Source organism: Lemur catta, chromosome 18 (assembly GCF_020740605.2).
Source record: "Lemur catta isolate mLemCat1 chromosome 18, mLemCat1.pri, whole genome shotgun sequence".
Taxonomy (NCBI): domain Eukaryota; kingdom Metazoa; phylum Chordata; class Mammalia; order Primates; family Lemuridae; genus Lemur; species Lemur catta.
Genome location: NC_059145.1, coordinates 27,061,185 through 27,078,285, shown reverse-complemented (window position 1 = coordinate 27,078,285; position 17,101 = coordinate 27,061,185). Strand labels below are relative to the sequence as shown.

At 44.6% G+C, this 17,101-nt stretch overlaps 1 protein-coding gene across 3 annotated transcripts in view; it reads right to left on the bottom strand.

The window, feature by feature from the left end:
- Positions 1-17,101, bottom strand: part of PRICKLE2 (prickle planar cell polarity protein 2) — a 353,356-nt gene that overhangs the window by 93,401 nt on the left and 242,854 nt on the right. The window lies entirely within an intron of this gene.

The following is a 17,101-nucleotide window of genomic DNA, read 5'->3' as shown; positions in this document are numbered from 1 at the left end:
TGACGGGAAGAGCACACTATTTAATGCTGGATGGATGTGATCTAATGAACTGAAGCTCCAGGAGAAGAAATAAAAACAAGAAAGCAAAACACAGGTGTACAGAATCAGATCTTGAATGAGTGTCAACAAGTACAGGTCAGAGAAGAGAGGAGGGAAAGGGCTTAGTGCCCCATGGGGTCATTCAACACGTAACTATCAAGCACCTACCATATGCCAGGACCTGTTCTTGGCACTTGGGTACCCAAAATAAAGATCCCTGCCCTCACAGCCTATATGCTCAGAGGGAGAAACATATAATAAGCAATAAACAGAATAAATCACCCAATCACACAGTATATTAAAGGTGGCAAGTGCCATGGACAACCAGACAGAAGCAGGGTAAGGTGGTCAGGATGGGGAAGAGGTATACACCGAGCAGTATGCACAGCATTCATTCGCACATCAGTCCTCCAAGAAAGGAGGTATCATCCCCTCTTTCCAGAGGAGAAAACAAAGCCTCAGCGGAGTCAAGCAACTTGTTCCAAGTAAACCCTAAACAGTGAGCAGATCCAGGACCCAAAGTAGTATCTTTAGAAAACATACCTTATTCCAACCACAGAACACCCTTTTACTCCTGAACAACAAACTCAAAAGCAAAATCAAGAAAGAAAAAAAGGAGAGAAAACAAAAATAGTAAATCAAACCTATGGGGACCTTATCTATATTCCTGCTACCCACCTGCCTTCCACTCCTCATTTATAATTAACAGGCACTCCTGTGCCAAGGCATTTTTATTTGCAAAGAATTTTCAACCTTTGGGTGATTCCATGACAGCCTTTGAAAATGGCTCATTTAATAACTTCCCCCTACAAAGTGGAAACCCAAGGCCCAGACGCTCAGAAAGGGGCAGAGGTTGGGAGGTAAAGCCAAGAGGGTTTCTCTTCCTTCTTGTGTCTTTCCCCCTTTGGCAAAATGCACATAGCAACACCCAACAGCTTTCCCTTTCAACACACTGATTAAAGCTTTTCACCTGAATGAAGCATATTCAGGAGTGTGTGGGGAAATATATGATTTGCCTTTTTTTTTAAAATAGACATTTATGAAAATAGAACCTGCTAGTAAAGCAGGATTTCATTAAAAAAAATAAAACATACAAAGAGTGCATTGGTTTCATTCTGTCAGAGTTGACATTCTACCTGCACATAATTGGGTTTGTGAATGACAGGTTTCCAAGGAATAAGCCATGATTCAGAGAGTGGAGAGTCTGCATTCTCCTTCCCTCCCTGCCTCTACCCCGAAACAACCTCTGCAAACTCCCCCACCCCAAAGTTGCAGCTATTAATTCACGGCTTCCATATCTCAGAAGCCATAATCGGCCCTTCTGTGGTACACACACAGTATCAGCAGGTGGTGGTCCCCTCTCTTTAACTGTCTCAGAGTAGCCTGGTCACCTGCACCAACGACCCCCCCCCCCCATTTAGAGAACATCTAACAATTTATACCAATTAACTCACCTGCCATTATGTGGAAGGATGCATCATAAATAGATTACAGGGTGGGGTGTTGGGAACATTCACCCTTGAGAGGTTGACAGGTTATTTACAACATTGAACCCTGAACCACGAGGTCTTGTTTTGTGTGAGAAGTGATAGGATGAAGGCAAAAAAGGGATCTTCCTTTATGGCATCATTTCTGACAAGTTCAAGTGGCAAACTGTAGAAATTTAAATCTGGATGGGATTGCAAACATCATTAAGTCTTTTTTTATTCTTCCCTTTTCTGTCTCTTTCACCTCCTTTTTTTAATGACAGGAAAATATATTTTGCAAAAGTATTCACATGTGGCAACTCAAAATATAAAATAGGGCTGCCCAACTTGAGGTGGGAGAAGATGACTACACGCCCAACTTCTCTGAAGCTCAACGTCCCCACCAAACCCCAGGCATGTTCCTGATCCTGCGGTCCTCAAGGCGGCAAAGACACAAGCCCGAAAAGCACCATACTTCCTGGATACCACTAAGTCATTTCTAACACATAACAAACTATGAATTAGGTGCTTGATAATTTGATACACGGAAAGAAGGAAAAAATGAGGCCGTTGATGGCTTTTAAGAGATAATTCTTAATCATGCAATGCTGCATATAAATAATGAGCCCAGTTGTGGGAAATTGTATATCTGGCTGCCAAGACATTACACGGAGATGTCTGGGGAACAGTGGGTTAACGCAGTGACTCTGATCAGAGAGGTCTGGGGGCGGGGCTCAGCAATGTGCATTTCACAGTGTGCCAGGTAACCACGATGTAGCTGGTCTCCCTGTTAGCTGGAAGACACTCTCTGTAGTAGCCTCCTAGTTACAAAGGAGAATGTCAGAGCGCGGTTTAAAAACTGGTGTGGGTTCTACCGATACACCTGAATGTCTCTGCAACTCTGGGCAATGTGCGTGTTTCAAACTGTTCCAGGGGATCTATGCCAACCCCCTCCTGAACACCACATCTTATGCTCTTGCATCACGGAGCCCGCCTGCCACTCGGCTGGGGCGGACGTGTGAAAAGGTACCACTGGTGAGAGGCAAGACTACCCCAGCCACGAGAATGGCTGCCGGCCCTGCCATCTGTCCTCCTGGCTTCCGCCTCCCCTGGATCCTGGGCTCCTCTGTCCCAAGTCCACGGCCAGGTGAGGATGAGGCCACTTCCACGCACAGGGTCGAGGGGCAGACTGCTTAAAAAGTGGCTCAGCCCTGGCACAAACCAAGTGACTGATGAGGAACACACAACGCTGGACTCAATATGGCAATGTCCCAGTTAGCCAAGGTCAGGTGTGGGGAAATACGCTTTTGTTAAAGACAGAGTAACAATAACCCAAAGCCTTCCATAGCTTTTTGCCAAATAACAAATGTATCCTAGGTATTTAAATTCTTCCATGACTCCGGCTCACTAAAGGCCAAAGAACAGCTCTTTTTATTCTTAATAATAAAGAAAAAAAGGGCAAACATTTTCCTCCTTGTGATACTGATTGTAATTTAAAGTCACTACTGCCTTATCCTTATTTTAAAAAGGAATACACAATGGATGTAGGAAAAAATTCAGAAATTACAGATAAGCAAGAGGAAGAAAAAAATTTTCAAAACACTCCCAATCCCAAAGATAATCAACATTAAACAGAAACAGATGCTGACCCTCTTTTCCATTAGCGTTAAGAAACTGGAGACCAGACTTCATTCTATGTGTTTCCCATCAGCCAGAGCCAGGGGACAAGACTCTGGCCCAGAATGACAAGACATGAGCCAGAGCCACCCACACATGCACACACAAGGCTCTCAGCAAATAGACGTGCATTATTCAATCCAGATAAGTGGGTATGCTCCGATCTGGGGCCCTGCAGCAGGATCAAGACTTCACTTACGCAGCCTGGAAGATACCGCCAACGTGGGAATTACGTAGACTGTATACTTAGCGGGTACCACAGAGTTAAAAGTTAGGTCCTTCAGATAAAAAACATCTGACAACCAGATTTCAATAGCTATCAACTTGCAATTTTCTGTGCAAGTGGAGAGAGATGGGGCATGGATAATTTAAAACCACTAAGACTTGGCTCTGACTTGTGTCTTTGTACATCAGTCGCATACTCTCCAATGCTGTGATAACTTACATCACTTCAGACCATATAAAGGATCTGCCCCGGGAAGGGCTGACGCAGGAGGGGCTGGGCAGGGGCCCGGCTCTCTCCGTCTGCTCTGTTGCCCATTTCCCCCCGAGTTTCCAGTGAGCACGTCAGCCCTACACATGCATGCACAACAGCAGCCTAAAATGAGACAAAACTTCTTTTCAAGTTTACTGCCCTTGGGTAACACCTTCCCCAGGTTTCTGGAGGTAAATTAAGCGTTTTGGGTGAAGAGCGTTTTCACTGCACTGCAGGCTGCCTAGAGTAGACGAGCAAAGAAAGGGACAGTGAGTGTTGTTAGCAAAAAAGGCATTATCCTGCGGTGCTCAGCCAAAGCAGTAACTACTGGAAGCAAGGTCTGCCTGCCCTGAGATGTCGCTGAGGCAATCCTGCCTTGAATACGCCAGGGCTGTGAAAACCGAGCTCTCACCAAGTGCACACGCCGTCCTCCTCAAGAATTGCGTAGGTCACGTTATCATGTGTTCCACACGCCCAGGGCTGCATCCCCCACAAAACGCAAGTGAAGGATAAGGGAAGGAAGGAAGGAAGGGAGGGAGGGTGGGAGAGAGGAAATATATTTGTGGAGGCAGGCCTGAAATAAAACGGGCATGTTCCCAAGAGGTAAATATCTGCTCCAAAGGATCGGGGTTCCATACTGCAGGGCCCTGACCCCTGTTGCTCCACGTCAACGTGCACATTCCCACTGTGCGATGGCAGGTGAGGGGTGAACACAGTGGCTGTGTTCTACTGTTAATATAATTGCTCACATTGATGGGGGATTTATAAATATTCATATTATTTTCACATAGTTTGTCTGGTTTATTCAGTCTCAGCAGTCTTGTAACATTGGCATTTTTATCCATTTCACAGATATGCATTTAGCCTATGAACTCAAAAGTGACTTAACTGAAGTTACACAAATTAGAACCTGTGTCACCTGACCAGTGCTTTCTACCACCTTGTTTTAGGTCAAGTGGCCAAATATTCCTTCCTTCTCTTCTTCCATCCATCCATCCATCCATCCATCCATCCACAGCCATCCATTCATCTCTCCATATCCTTCTATTCATCCATATCCATCCATCCATCCATCCATCCATCCAATCAACCTACCAACCAGCCACCAACCAACCGACCAAACAACATGGACTGAACATGTTTTGTGGGCTAGACACTGTACTGAACTGCTGGGAGTACAACAGTGATCAAGACAGACAATATCTCTAGTCTCCCAAGCTTCATGCCAAGCAAGGATGACCATCAAGTAAACAAACAAATTTGCAATTTATAGATTGTGGTAAGTGTTACAACAGAAATAAACAGGGAACTCAGAAAGAGAGGAACTGAAGTGCCATTTGAGTAGTGACTAGAAGATTGACCACGAGACAGCCACAAGAAACACCAGAGTGAGAATTTTCCAAGCAGAGGAAAAGTGAGCCCTGGGATGGGGAAGAGTGTAGCATGAGTCACTCTCTGAAGGTGATGTCGTGGCCTCCCTCCTCCTCCATCACCATCTGCATTAATGACGGTGACCAAACTGGCTGAGCCACAGATGTGAAATTCAGGGGACAGTGCCATCTTAGTGGGCATAGGAAAGTTCTTCCATTCTCCCTAGTTCATTTCTCCTTGGAATTCCTATATCCCTGTCCTCATGCCCAGACGCCAGCATATCCTGTTATTTGCAGCCTCACTGGCTCCTTAGCTCCAACCCCTCCAGCTATAATACTTCACTTTTCCCCTTTTCTGGCAAACACTCAGTCTGAATGAGGGACCCAAGCATGAACCTTGACACTTGCCATGTCTGGAAGCGAGATTGCTATCTCTGTGAGAAAGGAAAAATGGTTTCCTAATAAACACAGAAGCTCAAGGGCGCAGACTGTGACGGGGCCAGCTGGGTACGAGGCTGGTGCGTGCTGAGTGCCAAAACCACGCTGCCTGGTCCTGTCCAACTCCCTCCCTTCCGCCTGGGCTCCAGCGGCTCTGGCCATCTGCACGGAGAGCAGCGTCTCTCTCCCAGGGGTTGCTAAAGTTGGTACAGGGTAATTTTCAGGGGCAGTTGTTTCCTCTGGTTAATATGCCTATTCATATTTCGAAGAAGAAGTATACACAGTGCCCTACTTTAATTTCTCTTGTAATTTTTGAGCCATGGAAACACATTCCCTTCTAAAAATAAGCCTCCTGGATGGTTTGCTCTGAAACACACATTTTAAAGATCTGTTACACTTTGATTTGCGGGTATGATGCCTCAGTAATTGAGGGGCAACGTCTTAGACTGGGCTTTCCTAGAATCGGACCCTCAGAAACTATCTGAATATAGAGATAAGCCGGAGATGGTCCCCGGAAGCCCTGAAAGGGAAATGAAGACGTGCAGTGGGGAAGGGAAGGTTGCCAACAGGGGGTGAGCTAATGAACGGGTTGCAGCTGTGGGAAACCAGAATTCACTGCAGTGGAGGACCTATGGGAGATGGGACAGAACTTTCCTCGGATATGTTCCCCTTGAGAGTCAAGGAGGCAGGGTCCTTATCCACCAATTCCTTGCAGCCACTGGTTGAGGACCACTCCTGGGGATGCAAGTCAAGGAGGCTTGAGCAACAAGCTGCAGCTCCTCCTGCTGTGGGAGCGACGGGTCAGCCAGGGGGAACGGGGACCGTGCTGCGATGTTGTCGCAGGCAGCCTCATCTATTAAACAATAGCTCACTGGATATCTGTCATGCTACGTACTAGGCATGAAGTAGGCGTTGCAAGGAGTTAAAACGAAACAAACTGTAAGGAGTCCTTGTTTGACTGGGACACAATGACACAGCCACAAAGAGCTAGACCATAAATTTCAAAGTGGAGAGTGCTTGTGAGGATATTTAAGAGAATGTCCTTGTTCCAAGCAGAGAGATGCTGAAATACATACAGATAAAGGACGATGATGTTTGCAATTCATTTTCAGATAGCTCAACACAAATAATAATACGTGTGCATGCATGTGGGTGTAGGGAGGGGTGTAGAGAGAAAGCAGCACGGATATGGCAAAAGGTTAATGACAGAAAAATTTAGAAGGGTGTATGGGAGTTCATTATACTCTTCTTGTAGCTTCTCTATAGCACCTCAATTTTTCAAAATAAAAAGTTTTCAAACAAAGTAGAGAGTACTGTCAATCTGTGACTCTTACTTCACCTTGTCCACATGCTAACTGTGATTTTATGCACTTAGATTTTCACCATATAGTTATTAATGTGTCAGACATTGTGCTACTGGGGCTTTCTGGTTAATGAGAGGTTAGGGAGGGCTTCTTTGAGGAAGCTGGACGTGAAGGTTGATGAGAAGGAGGTTTCCAGGCAAAAAGAGAAGGAAAGCATATTCCTGACAGGTGAATGAAGGCATGGAGGTGGCAGAGAACATGCTGCCATCAAGATATTGAGAGGAGTCTAGAATGGTGACAAGATGGCAGCTGGTGAACTATACATACACTCCACGGGGAGGAGTTTTGGCTCCATTTTAAAAGCATTCACAAGCCAGTGAGGAATCTGCCTACCAAGCACACAGAGAGCTAATTCAGCATGGAGATGAGTAGACAGAGTGAGCCCCCAAAGGAGAAGAGCTTGGCCACTGATGGTGTCTCCATGACAACGCTGCTACCTACATCAGCGCACCCCACGCAAGGCTGTGGGTATCTAGAGAAGCTCTGATTTCCTCAGCTGCCTGTCAGACCTGCCACTCTGCAAAGAATAAAACAAGGTAGATAGAACCAGTTGCTCGTTCTGGATGAATTTCTCCACTTCGCTTTGTCCACATGTTAACTGCGATTTTACGGCATGTACGTTTTCGCCTCATTGGACGCTTAGCAGAGCAAGTTCCAAGAGCCCTTCCTTTCCAGATGAGTCCTTCAGGGGAACAGTTTCTGAGGAAATGACTGCACACTGAATTCTAATACTCCTCACCTTTAAATTTCAAAGCAATGATGGGACGACTCCACAAAATACCTTTGTTTGCCTTCCCTTCCATGCCATCTGCTGAAGTAGTTGTTTAATCTCCAGCTCCTTTATGGACGAGGTTGGCTAAACTCATACAGACAAGATCTGAGGCATTAAACATCCCCTAAGTACTTAAAGGCAGTATAGTGCAGTGGGTTAAGACCTTCGATTTTGGAGTCACAATGACTTGGGTTCGAATCCTAACTCTGCCAGTTCCTTGAGTTGCCATTAGGATTACATAACTTAATACACACAACATGCTTGGTAGAACGAAACTTGACTATGTGCTAGTGGGCCAGCACCAGTGCTTTGTCTAGGGATACAAAGTAAAACAAACAAATACATGTAGTTGGGGTGCTTGTTCTCTAGAAGTCAATCTAGACCCTGCTAATCTATTCCAGTTAGGATGGAAAGAGATCAATGGAAAACAGATGGATAGCCAACAATTCATTTCTCTAAGTCTTTACTAAAAATTTGGTGTATACTTAAAGGTGTGCTAGACTGAGCAAGGTAATTTCATTACTATCCCTACCAAAGGATTACTTATTTCTTGGCCAAGCTTTTAATTTTTCAAGATCACACAAGCGATCTTCTTTTCATGTCAAGATACAATGAAGCAGACACGCTAGACATTAATGACCTCTTGGACTAATCAAAGACTTGAGAGCTTACCAAGCACTTTCAATTCAGGTAACTTTTGAATTGCCAATAAAGATCTCTACAAGGTTAGTCAGAAGAGCAGGAGTTCTTTACAGATGAACTAAGCGAAGCTTGGAGAAGACAAGTCCTGTGGTTACTACTACTGAGCGTTGGAGGTATATGGAACTCCAAATCTACCTACTTCTCCCTGAGCCAGGAGACGATAAGGTCAGTTTGGTTTCATTTCTGGGGTATGACTTTCCCAACTTTCCTTTTTAAGAAAACATTTTCTGAGTATGTGCTGAGCTCTGTGCCAAGCACTTTCCATGCATTTCTTATTTAAATCCCCCAACCGCACTATAAGAAGGGAATTCTTACTATTATCCTCATTTTACAGATAGGACAACTAAGGCGCAAAGAGTTTGTGGAACTTACCCAAAGCCCATCACCAAACACCTGAATACCTTTTGGAGGCCCCTCCAGACCGACTGCACGGGTCCCTTAATCCATGTAAAACAAGTTGTGCTTTTCTCCCTGTTCACATAGAGGCCCCCAATCACTGGCAAGTCATAGGAAATTCTTAAGTGGCTGCTTATTAATAACATTTTCAGTTTATATTAGGCCGCCTTTCATCCAGGGGCACTCGGCCAGCTCCATACACAGAGAACCACAGAAATCCAGCCCTCTCTGGCGTGGACGTGAGCCAGCTGGCAGGGGCAGCCCTCAGGGGCTCGGCTTGTGGGGATTCTGGCAATGGTCACACCCTTCGGAACTTGACAGGGGCCCTTTAATATCTGTGCTGAAGGGCTTGAGGCAGAAAATTCCCAGAAATCCACGTTCCTCAGCGAACAAGGCCAAAGGCTCAGGACGACCCCAGTGTACTTACGAAAGAAGAGCATCAAGAAATTGGATGTTTACCAAATACCAGTGCTGGACGTACAGCCCCTCGATTCAGATTGAGTTAGACACAACAGGGAAAGACATTACTTTCAGGAGAGACCTGGCTTCAGTCAAGTCCAAGGGAAACAAAACAAAACAAAACAAAGTTCTCAGGGTTTCCCACAGGAGAGATAGGCAAAAAAAAAAAAAAAAAAAGGCAAGATGCTGACTTCCTTTCTTCAAGCTGGATCTATGGAACGTTTTTGTGGTTTTGTTCTCAGCCACAACTTGTTTCCTCATTCTGCAGCAGTGAGAGGAAGGAGGGAAGTACACAGAAAGAAAATAACATTTCCTGGTTTCATGTTTTATTGGAAAGAAGCCCTTGATGAATTGAATTCACATGGTCTGCAGGAGTAGGGTTTTGAAAATTTTAAAAAAATTTGTTATGTTCGGATTTGACAAGGTGCTGGTTGAAGGATGTATGCCTCGTCGGTCCACCGCTGCCAGCCTGTTGCATATAGCAATGCCCGCACATTTTTGGCATAGTTGATACAACGCACGACAGCCCGGATGGTGGACTTCCTTGGTGCATAGGATGAGTCTTAGTTACGTGTTCTTGACCTCCTTCTGCCATCTCTATCTTCCTATCCTAGTCCAATTCACCATTACCTCCTGCCTGGGCTACTACAACAGCCTGCATCTTAATTTCCTGCTTCTACTTCTCATCTTCTAGAATCTAATTTCCACCACTGCCTGTTTTGTAAACAATGATACCACTCAACTCTCCTGCCTAAAATGCTCCCTTAACTTCCCACTGCAATGAGAATGAAGTACAAACTCCCTGACCATGGCCAACAAGACCCTCTATAACCTGGCTTGCTCCCCTTTCTCCAACTTCATTTTGCTCCACTCCACCCCTCATCTTCTCTACCATGCCTTACCAGCCTTTAATTGTCCCTTGAAATTGCCAAGCCCAACCCTCTTTTAGGATCTTTGCAGTGGCTGTTCCTCTCGGCCTGGAATACTCTTCCCTCGGTAGTTCATGACTTGGCCTGCATTTCATTATTCCTGTCATCACCCAACCGCACCTCCATCAAGGATCTGATAAAAAATAGCTCATCTTGGCCTGGCGCGGTGGCTCACGCCTGTAATCCTAGCACTCTGGGAGGCCCAGGCTAGAGGACCACTTGAGACTGGGAGCTCAAGACCAGCCTGAGCAAGAGCAAGACCCCGTCACTACTAAAAATAGAAAAATTAGCCAGATATGGTGATGCTCACCTGTAGTCCCAGCTACTCCAGAGGCTGAGGCAGGAGAATCACTTGAGCCCAGGAGTTTGAAGTCGCAGTGAGCTATGATGATGCCACTGCACTCTAGCCCAAGACTCTCAAAAAACAAAACAAAACTCACCTCCCTTTCTCATTCACTCTCCATTCTATTATCCTTTAACTGTTTTCTTCTTAACATTTGTCACTCTCAAAAGCCATTTTATTTGTTAATGTGTCTATTATAATTTACCCACTGTAACGTAAGTTTATAAGGTCAAGGATCTTATCTTGTATCTAGAACAAGAAGCATTCAATAGGTAGCTCTTTGAAATTTTGAATCTCTAATACCTAGCCTAAAACCTAATTTGACAGTTCTCAACCAGTGGGCTACAAACCCTTCACAGGCATGGTCAATGTGTAAATTTTATTTTTATTTTTTTGTATTTACTTTTACAATAACTGAAAATATATAGTTACAATGATGCCAAAAATGTAGAGTATGATTCAACTATATGATGAGTAGTGTTTCACGAAGACCACATCAAAATAAAAAGACTCTCTTTGTCCTCAAGTAAATGAAAGTATGTAAAAGAATGAGACTAAGGTAGAGGAAGGTGTATTACTGCTGAGAATTTACTATAACTACAGTGTAATTTAATTCAGTTACTGTACTGCACAATATCCAATATTTGAAAGAATGCCTTGAGTCTAGAAAGACTGAAAAACTCTGTCCTAGTCCCAAGTAAATGTTCAAAAATCATTAATTTTATTTTTTTTATTTTTAGAGCCAGGGTCTTGCTCTGTCACCCAGGCTGGAGTGCAGAGGCATGATTATAGCTCACTATAACCTTTAACTCCTGGGCCAAACAATCCTTCTGCCTTGGCCTCCCAAGTAGCTAGGACTACCACCATGCCTGGCTAATTTAAAAAACATTTTTTTTTTTTTTTTTTTTTGGCCGGAGCGGTGGCTCACGCCTGTAATCCTAGCCCTCTGGGAGGCCGAGGCGGGTGGATCGCTCGAGGTCAGGAGTTCGAGACCAGCCTGAGCGAGACCCCGTCTCTACTAAAAATAGAAATAAATTATCTGGACAACTAAAAATATATATAGAAAAAATTAGCTGGGCATGGTGGCACATGCCTGTAGTCCCAGCTACTCGGGACACTGAGGCAGTAGAATCGCTTAAGCCCGGGAATTTGAGGTTACTGTGAGCTAGGCTGACGCCATGGCACTCACTCTAGCCTGGGCAACAAAGTGAGACTCTGTCTCAAAAAAAGCAAACCAAAACAAACAAACAAAAAAAACAACATTTTTTTTTAAGAGATGGGGTCTCACTATGTTGTCCAGGCTGGTCTCGAACTCCTGGCCTCAAATGATCCTCCTGCATCAGTCTCCTGAAGTGCTGGGATTACAGGTGTGAGCTACTGTGCCTGGAGTGTTAAATTGTTAAATGATCAATAAAAAAAATCTGAGAGACAGAAGAAAGAAGAACTCCAGTGGCCTTGGCATCTGAGACCACAGCCCCTAAATTACTCATCTGTAAAATGGAAGAAAATCAGGTAATTCTCTCATTCCAGCTCCACAGAGCTTCACGTTAGATCCTCGGTAGTCACGTAGAAAAATGTTGCATTTCCACATGGCAGAAGAATATTTTCTCCAGTCCCACACATTAACCTATGGAGATTTCTCTGGCTGAGTTTACAACAATCTACCATCTGACTTGGCAGTTCTTAACCTTTTGGGTGACTTGATGCCTTTAAGAATCTGATGAAAGCTGGGATTCTCTCCCTTAAAAAATGAACATGTACACATTCACAGAAAATTTTACATTAAATTTCAGAAAGTTTATCAGTCCTCTCTGGTCCTTTGATGCTCATGGATCCCAAGCTAAAAACATCTGGTTTGGAAAACTGGTTAAGTATAAAAGACCTTCTCTGAAATTTTAAACTATCCGCAGGTCCAAAGTCAGTGCCTTGTATCTTGCGGAAGCTCAACTGCTATTTCTCACTCTCTGCAACGTTCTTTTAAAAATTCAAAATAGCACATGATATCATAGTTCCCGTTCAGGATGCTGCATCTTAGCAATTCAGTGATGCAGATTTTAAAACAATTTTTAAGCATTACAAGGGCAAATGACATTGGTGTTTAGGCAGTTGGTTAGGCAGCCAAATTGATATAACGAAAGAAAGGCAGGTTCAAGCTTTCTGATCAATCATGTCCAGTGATTATGTTGCTTCCCACCCAGTCCCCTTTCAGAAGCCATTCTAGCAAGAACAGAAGCTCTCGTTGTTGCATTCTTTGCTTTGCATTTCCACCCTGCTTCCTAAGGAGGCAGGTGTTTTCGGAGTGGCCCAACCTGTACAGGAAGCACAGGAAGAGGGGAGCAGAGGGTATTCATCATTTCAGTCCATGGCAAGCTTCTAGTCTTGACAGGCTTTCCTGACAACTTCTGAGATGATGAACTCAAAAGCAAGTAATAGACTCAGGCAGCTATTTAAATGAAGTTCTGAGTCTTGATGGATAAGCTTCCAGGGAAGGGAGGGCTTTAGTTGAGGGCTAGGTAGTTGCTGAGTCAGGAGACGGCACTCCATGTGCAATGGCCACCTAACCAACTTCTGCACTGCCCAGAGGATGCCTACAGAAAACAGGTCATTGTAAAGGAGGTATTCCTCTGTGAGCATCACAGCTGGAAAGCTGGATAAACACCCTACATTCCTGGAAATGAAAAGGGACAAGAGTTTTAGGAATGGTCACCAGGCTGGGTGCAGTGGCTCACGCCTGTAATCCCAGCACTTTGAGAGACTGAGGCAGGAGGATCCTTTGAGGTTGGAAGTTCAAGACCAGCCTGGGCAACATAGCAAGATCCCATCTCTACAAAAAATAATTAAAAAATTAGCCAGGCATGATGGTGTACAGCAGTAGTCCTAGCTACTTGGGAGGCTGAGGCAGGAGGATGGTTTGAGTCCAGGAGGTTGAGGTTGCAGTGAGCTATGTTAGCACCACTGTCTGTACTTCAGCTTGAGTGTCAGAGCAAGATCCTGCCTCAAAAAAAAAAGTCACTACATTAATCAGATGTATATCCTAGATAAAGAGGAAAAAAACCTATTAAAACCTTAAGTAGCCAAAAATTCAACTAGCTAAAACTTTCAATAAGCCTGTAAATCACCCATATTCAAGAGAAAGAATAAAATATAGAGTAAATGGAAAATATAATTTTGTTTCAGCACACGTAGGCAATTGGTAGGTGTTTGATACATATTTACTAAACTGAAAAGGGAACAAACTTCCAGGGAGCATCCAAGGGTAGAGATGGCATATAGGTTAAGTCTCCTGTTTTGGTCTTTTGTGAGGTCTGCAATGGGCAAGGGAGATTGAGGCATGGTGATGCAGGTGCCAGGTATCTGCCAAATTAATCCTACAGTCAGAACATATCCAAGAGTAGCACTCACACATGGATATACATTGAAATAGGAAAAATTTTCCCAACTGAAGAAGATTTCCTCTATTATTCGAACCGAAGCTTCTGGGGGAATAACAAGGAGGGGTGAGGGAAGAAAGCAGGCAGCTGTTTCTACAGCCAGATCACAGCCTGGTGTGCCGAGAGGTGACAAGTATCCAACTCAGATGATATTCACAACCAACCTCTTGTGACGTCCACTTACAAGGTAGGAAGGATCACTGGGAATTCATGTTCAGGATAAATAACTTGCATGGCTGCCGTATCCCGAATCACAAGATATACTCATTGGACTAACCCTGCTCTTCCTATTGTGGTAGGAAAGGGATCTGATATACTGTACAAATTTGCAAAACCAAAACTGAAAATAAACTGGGTTTCATTCTAAATAACCAAAAACTCAATTAACCAGAACCTCCTATTCTTCTGAACATTCCTCTTACATAACATTTCCCCCCCACCCCCAGGTGAACCAAAGACAAGAGCAAACACCTGTGCTCTTCCAAACTTCACAATGGCTAGGACGGTTTAAGTCAAACCAAAACAAAACAAAAATACTTCACAATGTATTTGACATTAATTTATATAAACTGAAATATTTTTTACTTAAAAACAATACAACCTCACCTAGGAAACATCTCCTTCTTATAATCTCAGGTACCCAAAATATTTATAAGTACATATCATACAAATGAATGACACACACATACACACGATAAATCCCAAGATCTTTCACATCTATTATGTCTTTAAGTTGTGAAGGCTCCAGAGTCAGATGGTATGAATTCAAACAACGATTTGGCCATTTACTAGCTGTGTCATCTTGGTCAAGTTATTCAACGTCTCTGTGCTTAGTGGCTGTAGAATGTGGATGATAACAGAACCTGCCTCATAAGGTGAGGATTAACTAAGATAGGGCACCTAAAATCGTGAGCACCGAGTGTGGCACACACTAAGCAAATATTAAATGATAGTTATTAAGTATTTTTATTACTCTGTAGATGGAGAAACTGAATCCCGGAGCAGCTAAGTGATTTCTTTGAGGTTTACTCAAATGAGGAATAATTGGGGCTGGAACCTGGGCCTCCTGAATTTAGTCAAATTTTCTTTCCTCTCTGCCTATGATAAAGGTGGCTTAGGAGGAGAAGGAGCAGGGTCAGCATCACCAGGGAGCAGAAACTGCATTTCAGCAACACCCCTGGGTACGTGCACATTGCATCTGAGCAGCCGTGGTCTCCGGCACTCCGTGGGCTGCCTGCATATGAAACACAGCCCTGGGGAGCTTCCCTCAGTAAACGAGCACCGCCAACACACGGCCCCTCGCTGCCCCCTCTTCACTCATACGAAACATCCAAAGGTCAGACGCTCTTCCAGGAAGCTCCGCGTCATTCTCTGGAGGGCTACCGCTTCTCATATTCCAGCACATATTCACCACACAGAGAGGCCGGGGCCTGATACAAAACCTGACCTTTTAGTTCCCCACCAAGAGCAGCCGGCAGTGCAAATTGCACCCCTTCCCTGACAAGGCTGAATTCATTCTGAAAGTTCACACTCATCAAGGTCAGGGCTGGAAGAGAACTTACAGATCCTCTGATTCGGGACCCGCATGTTAGACAGGAAAGAACTGAGGCTCAGAAAGGGGACACGCATGCATCTCAGGTAGAGCCTGATGGGCACACAGTGAGGGATCACAAGTGATGAGCTTGGCCCCCGTCTCTCCAACTCCAATTGGTTTGCCCACAGCCACAGTTGGGCCCAGCAGAACTTCCCCTTGCTCCCTCTGGTCCAGCAATGGGCATCTTCTCCTGGCCTGCAGCTTCTCCTTCTCCTCTCAGGGTATCTTACTGACCTTCCAACCGACCTCGCATTCCCATTCTTAAAGCCACATTCGAAGCAGTAGGCGAAGAGATCACTGTGTTCCGTTTTATGCCTGACATAGTCCCTTGGATGTTCCCAATTTTACCAAAAGATCAACCAGACAAATTTAAATTTGATGGCTAAATTATGAGGTGTTTCTCAACTGAGGGATCCACAGAGGCAATCTAGAAGGAAGAGGGAAAAAACCATCCACAGAGGGCATTATAGAAAAAAGTATAAGGAAGCCCAGAATAGTGGACATAATTCAGGCTTTGGACTAGGATTACCCTGGGTTTGAATCCCAGCATTACTCTTTACTGCCTGTGTAACCTTGAGCCAGTTACTTCACCTCTAGGAGTCTTAGTTCCTCAATTATTAAATAAAACTAATACCATTTAGCTATTTGATTGCTGCAAGCATTAATAAGGGCAGGTACATAAAAGCATCTTGCAAGTCGGCTAGCACTCAGTAGGTGCTCAGTCTATGACAGTTATTATTTTGTCTACACGTCCACACACACACACGAACACGCAGAGCACACACAGACACACAGACACCCAAAATATACACTGCCATATACACAAACAACTACCCTGAAACCACACCAGATTTTGTGACCATAGAAAGTATGGCTGTTTCTCAGTTGAGTCCTGGAACTTTCATGAACAGGCATCTCTAAGGACATTTATAAGTGATGAATGGATGCCAAGAAAAGAGCTGGAAAAATGGCATCCTGCCCAGTCGAAATGAAATGCTAAGAATTCCTGTCCCGGTTACTCTTAACCCTGGATGGGGCTGGGTAATATTTATAAGGTTTGATTTTAAGGAGCCAAGGTAGGGAGGGGCACTGGAGGCCAATGGCACTCCCAGTGTGGGAATGGAGGCCTCTCAAGTCAGCCTTCCATCAGCCGCGACAGGCCGGATGCCGGGGTGGAGAAGATACCAACCCAGTGTCAGTGCTCCACGTCCTAAGAGATAAAGGGCTCTTGTGCTCCCTTCCGGCCCCAGGATGGTTTATACACACAGCTCAAAGACTAGCACCAGGAGGAAGGTGGGTATCAGAAATCTCCATCGTTCCCTCCGCCTGCAGGTTCACTCTGCTGTTCTGAGCGAGCACAACTCTGGTAACACTTTCTCAAAAGAGGCCTCCCCTCATTTCTTTCATACCCCCACTTCCAACCAGTGATGTCTCTGGATTCTGCACTCTCTGGAGTGCTACGTTTCATCTTCCAAGCCAGCTCTCATGTTTGAGTCTTCAGTTCGGCCAACTTGATCGCTATAGGCTTCACAGCCCAACGTGTGCTGGAAGTTTACCCTCTGCACCCACCAGGGAAAGGCAGGCTCATACTGGACTTGAAAATGTGCTCCTTTTAATGAGTGTACTTTTTAAAATGGTTCATGGTG